Here is a 6,451-nt window from a genome sequence, read left to right as displayed (position 1 = left end):
ATATTTTGGTTTCACATATTTTTCCCCGTTTTGATGGTTTCCAGAGCTGTGGGGGGGGGGGCTCACACAGTGAGCTCAGTGGGTGAAGGCACCTCCTTTCAAGCCTGGAAACCACATGTAGGAGAGAGAGCCTACTCCCAAAGTTGGACTTCTGACCATCCTGCGCACGCGCACGCACCCACAAACAAGTGTAATTTTAAAAATCCCTCCCTGGTTTTTAACGGCGTCCATCTTTAGGTTGTTTCAGCTTTGACACTTTTCTAAAGGAAAACCTCACCCTTGCAATAGCCATTCGAATCCACTAGATGGCAATGCAACATAGCAACCCGCTTCCTGGACTTGAAGCCTCCGAATTCCTCTATTTAAAGCCAAAAAACATTTTTTTTAATTGTTTTTTTTTTTTTAAACCTCAATGTAAGGTAATCTCCTTCAAAAAGTTTAACGAATCTTCCCTATGTAAAAGAACGTGCGCATAAGTCTATTGGAAAAATAGTTTGTGTAGAAATCACTTTGTCAGTTTAAATTTTAAAATTTCTTTTCTTCTTAAACCAACACCTGTATTTCAAATTTATTCCACTTCCGATGAACGAGTAGTTAGAAAAATTTTTGGAAATAAATGATTTGGTCACTAACGCTTTAAACCTCAATCCGTAACTGAGAGATGGGAACAAAACCAGTCAGGATGTTGCCAAAATATTACTGCATTTATGATTAATATATATTTGATCTGCAGCATTAAGTGACTAATTTAGTAAGCTGATAATAGACAGATTTTTTTAAGTTTCATTATGAAGAACTAAAAATTATTCTACATATAAAATTGAGTGTTATTTCTCCTCCCAGAAAGAGTGGTAAATATAAATAAATTATGCTTCAATCAGAACGTTTGGTTCCATCAACAAATAGGCTGTATAAAGGAGGATACGGTGCTACAAGATCATTGTGTTTTTTGACTCCAACTTTTGCTTGCATATGAAAATAAGACACCTACTGCGCTTAGATTTCAAGCAAACTCAAGGCACGCAAGGGGTTTCCTAGCCAGGGAAGGTAACAAAGGTGAAGGGCGTCTTGGGAGGAGTCACGGGCCACGCCTCAGGGATGCCCTTCCATAACGAAAGCCAAGAGAAATAAAAGTGCCATTCGCATTCCAAATCAAAGATGCCTGCTTAACTGTCAGAGCTGTGTGACTTTATGCTGTAATCTAAGGGGGAAACCACAGCCAGGAAGGTCTTCGATGTGTAATTATGCGTTTCCAGTTAGGGTCACGATAGGAAAGTGTTTATCTGCGTCAGCAGGTCTCAATTCTGAATTGCTCATTCCTTTCTCTGGACCGCTTCTTTATCTTTAGGATGTGGACTGCCTTAACCTAGCAGCTGTGTGGCAGAAAAGACATAGTTAATCCTCTGGGAATTCTGCACCATTTTCTTGCAATTTATCTGGATAAATCTTGCATAAGATCACCGCGGTGTCAGCTTTTCCTTAACCGCACATGGTTCCTGTATCACTTTATATTTAAAAGGCAAAAGATGTGACAGTGACCACTTCAGCCTGGATACAGAGGAAGGACACACTTTCAGGAGCTGTTTCCTTCTACAGTGACTTCCTCTTGCTAGTTGTTTACGAGGCTCTTCAGGACAGAGGGGACACTCCAGGTAAACACAGTACTGATGCTGGGCAGGGCCATGACTGGAGAACCCCCTCCTAGAGAAGCCATTTTCTGAAGGGCTGAGGAGGAGAACAGGGAGCGTTTTCCTGCCTATGGCCTGCTTTTACAACTGGTCTGAGTTATCACAAGATGAAAAGGTGAACAGGGGGGAGAGAGAGAGAGAGAGAGAGAGAGAGAGAGAGAGAGAGAGAGAGAGAGAGAGAGAGAGTCAGAGTCTGTGGATATCAAAGCATCCTGTGCAACCCAGTAAGCTTTGTGGAGAAGCCTGAGAAGGAAAGGCCATGCAGGTGGCACCCTCAGCTTTCGAATGACTGCAACAGAAAATCGAAGTGTACACCATTCAAACTGGAGTGGATGTGACTGTGTACTTCAGTGAGGCATGTGTGTGGAACAGTGGTGTGTCTGACTTCCAGTCTGCCTCTCTGTTGCTCTCATTCTTATCTCCGTGACGTCGAATTTGTCCTATCTTCAAAAACTGCAGGAGTTTTATAATGATGAAGGGGATACATCTTTGTAGTAAAATGTCTGGAAAATATACAAAAGAGGATGAAAAGCACGCAATATAATTGAAACTTACCAATGTATTCATTCACATATTTTAACTATTATACAAGTCTAAGTTTTAGCCAAGGTCTCATTTAACATCGTATCATGACACATTTCCAGGTTATTAAATGTGTTGTGGAAGCATTTTGATATGACCGTATAATATTTAATTTTACCAGAAAAAGCTTAAAGTAGTTAATTGTACACTACTCATTGGACATACTGCTTACGGCTGATGGTTTACCATCACAAATGGCACAGTAATGGACTCTGGATAGGCATCCGTGAGCCTCTGCTGAATTATTTCTTTAGAAGCAGAATTAGGGACTGGAGAGACGGCTCAGCCATTAGAAAATCATACTGCTCTCGCAGAGGACCTGAATTCAGTTTCCAGCACCCAGGTCGGGCAGTGCACAACTGCCTGTAACTCCAGCACCGTGGTATCTGACGCCCTCTTCTGGCCTCCCTGGGCACTGCACTCATGTGAACAGATTCACATACAAGGAATACACACATAGACCTACTTTAAAAAAAAAAGCCGTGAAAGCAGAAGTATTATTCAGGGAATAATAGGAATGTTTTTCAAAAGTTGTCAATATCCTTTCCTAAGATCAATTTAAGCCTAGCTCCTTATGAATAATAGACACATGCTTTTTAGTGACATTGAGAAGAGACACAGAAAGTGTATTGTCAACTGTATGGATTCCAAAGCAAAGAACTGAAACCATGTTGCATTTGATCTACTAGTAAGTATGTTAGCTTCCAAATGACTTTGCTGTAAGAGGCTTCCCAAGAAGTTTTTCACATTCTTCACCTGTGTGTGATTTTGAGAGCACTTATATTTAAAAATGCTGTTTCTCGCTAATGTTCTTTCCATCTGTTACTTGCCCACCTGCTTGCAGTTTCCTGCTTGGCTCTCTAGTAGACACAAAACCTTATCTTGTTACATTATCTTCCCCTGGATCACCTTTATCTAAAAGTATCACTCCTTAACTCCATGCCAGCTACGAAATTTTTATTTAGCATTTTAGAATTTCAGTTTGGTTAATTAAATTCTTTATTAAGGTCTCAGTATGGAACAATTTGAAGGTTTACAGTGTTTTAATATTTGCAATAAATAAGGAATATTTTAAATTATTTTCATCTATCAATCTATTTCTATTCTGATATCAATACCATGCAAATGGTATTTAAACACTCTTAATTACACTATTCTTCTTGGTTTGGCTCAACTATTCTTGGACCGTTCTTATTCTTCCCATCAAAGGTAAGATGTCATCAAAGGTAAGATGTCATCACAGGTGAGATGCCATCACAGGTGAGATGCATCACAGGTAAGGTGTCATCACAGGTAAGATGTCATCACAGGTAAGGTGTCATCACAGGTAAGATGCCATCACAGGTAAGATGCCATCACAGGTAAGATGCATCACAGGTGAGATGTCATCACAGGTGAGATGTCATCACAGGTGAGATGTCATCACAGGTGAGATGTCATCACAGGTAAGATGTCATCACAGGTGAGATACCATCACAGGTGAGATGTCATCACAGGTGAGATGCCATCACAGGTGAGATGCATCACAGGTGAGATGCACCACAGGTGAGATGTCATCATAGGTGAGATGCCATCACAGGTGAGATGCCATCACAGGTGAGATGTCATCACAGGTGAGATGCATCACAGGTGAGATGTCATCACAGGTGAGATGCCATCACAGGTGAGATGTCATCACAGGTGAGGTGTCATCACAGGTGAGATGCCATCACAGGTGAGGTGTCATCACAGGTGAGATGTCATCACAGGTGAGATGTCATCACAGGTGAGATGTCATCACAGGTAAGGTGTCATCACAGGTGAGATGTCATCACAGGTAAGGTGTCATCACAGGTGAGATGCCATCACAGGTGAGATGTCATCACAGGTAAGATGGCATCATAGGTAAGATGGCATCATAGGTAAGATGGCATTATCAGATTATTTTAATTTGGTTTTCATTATTAAATGAGTTAATTCAGGATGACACATAAATAATCCTGTAGCTTTCTACTTACTTTTTATTATTTCTCTGGAGAAGTGCAGAGTTTGTAAGAAGAGCTCATTTTTGACTTATAGTTTTTAGCTGTTGTATGTCCTCCTCCCAAGCTCCTGATTTGTGAAGGTCGTTCTCTTGGATTCGGTCGGTCATAACATTTGTCACTCATTCCATGATGTGGACCTGTAATCATGTTCTGTGCAATTCATGATATTACTGAGTGCTACTGAAGGCAGGCTTTTATAATGTATAGGCAAAATATAGCTTACACTTTTTCCTAAAAATAATACAGAAATTTTTTCTTTATGAATGTGTATTTAGCACTTTATTTTGTTTTTATAAATAAAATTTCTTTTTTAAATTTTTATTCATTTTATATTTTTATTTTTATAAATTTTTATTTTTATAAGCATCTTAATTTGAATATCATTTAAATGAAAAAGGAAATCTGTACTTTTTTTTTTTTAGTAAAATGTAGTTGCACATATTTTTGGTGTCAATATGGGGGAAATGTGACACCTACCAGAGCAGTGTTGAAGCTATTCACAAAGTATGTTTTATTCATATGGAACAATAACCGTGCAGAATAAAGCATAACAGTAGTCAATCATGGTTTCGTTAGAGAGCTAATTTTTTTAGTTAAGTTAATTTTCTTCATATAAAATCTTTGGCAACACGGCCTACATATTTTACTCAGGGGAAACATTTAGTGTCAACATGAGCCTGAGCTCACCTCATGGGTAGACAGACATTCAGAACTAAAATAATCCAAAACCAACCAACCAAACAAACAACAACAACAACAACAACAACAAAAATACATGGCGTAAGGCAGATCACCTCTGGTTTACAGAACAGTCGTGTTTGTTTTAGCAGTAATTTTGCAAAACTTACCCTGAGAGATTTGCAAACGAAGAGTGTGCTTCACGCTGACTCAAGCGTAAATATGCTTTTTAAAAATATCGGGTGCTACATCCGGTTAGTATTTCCTAATGACTGATTACTGGAGTCTGTGGAGAATAAATTGCCAAGGAGTTAAACATTCTGGTTGGACACACATTCAGACAGATTAATAAGCAAATCTCAAAGGACATTTGCGGAAAATAATTTTGTATGGTTTTGGGACTAACTATGAGAAAGAGTCTGCAACAAAAAGGTAAAAGAGAGAGGGAGTTAAAAAAGGGGATTTTCCTGGTTTGCTTACCCACGTGGCTGGATCCATGAGTGTACTTTCAGAATTAAGGTGTCTGCTTCAGCAACTCGGGAGAGCTTGGCATTTGAGATTTCTTCATTTGTGCCAAAACCCAGTCCAAACCAACCAAACAACAACAAAAAAGTGTGTTTTTTTATAGCTTATCATATTTTTGTAAATGTTGCTAAAGCGTGTTGGTGTTTACTTATGAAACATTGCACTCTTTTGATAATTTTCTGATTACTGAAATCACTGGTAATTAAAAATAAAACCACCACCTGGCTAAACTCTAACATCTTCTGAATAAAATAAAACTGTGAGCTTTCGCACAGGAAGACACGGAGCCAATTAACCTGAGTTCCGTGTAGAGGTCGATTCTCACTGTGATAGATGAAAATCGTGTTGGTATTATAATTCACACAGGTAGTTTCAGCGATGGCCAGTGGCATGTCACAATTAGTTTTAACTACTCTGTTATTTTACACACAATGAACACATATGCTAATAAATATGTAGGAAAAGGAAATAGTTTAATTGTGCAGGTAATTATTGTATGTGGGAAGAGGTAACAGCACACGAAACTCTAATTGTATTCAAATTCAGTATTTTCACTGATTTAAGTGCGTCTCCATGTTTAAGATTCACTTTCAAGAGATTTAAATTATTAAGAAAAGCCCTCATAGCTAGTTACACTCATAGGAAGTTTTGTATATTTCATTTAAATGAATCTTACCAGATTTGCTTGTTTGTCCTCTGTGTGTGTGTGTGTGTGTGTGTGTGTGTGTGTGTCTGTCTGTCTGTCTGTCTGTCTGTCTGTCTGTCTGTCTGTCTGTCTTGGTATTTAGAATCAACTCTTATTCCAAAGGGTCATAGAAATTTGGTGAGCCTGACTTGCTACCTAATTTACAGTAATAAACAGAATTTATAAAGCATCAGGAGCAGAACAGTGCTGGAGAAAGTTCAGTCCTTTGAGTGATGGAGCTCTCAACCTGAGAGACTTTGTCCCAGTCC

The sequence above is a fragment of the Rattus norvegicus genome, chromosome 1, assembly GCF_036323735.1.
Source record: "Rattus norvegicus strain BN/NHsdMcwi chromosome 1, GRCr8, whole genome shotgun sequence".
NCBI classification, from domain to species: Eukaryota; Metazoa; Chordata; class Mammalia; order Rodentia; family Muridae; genus Rattus; species Rattus norvegicus.
The sequence above is the reverse complement of the archived record's forward strand: the minus strand, read 5'-3'. Positions refer to the sequence as shown.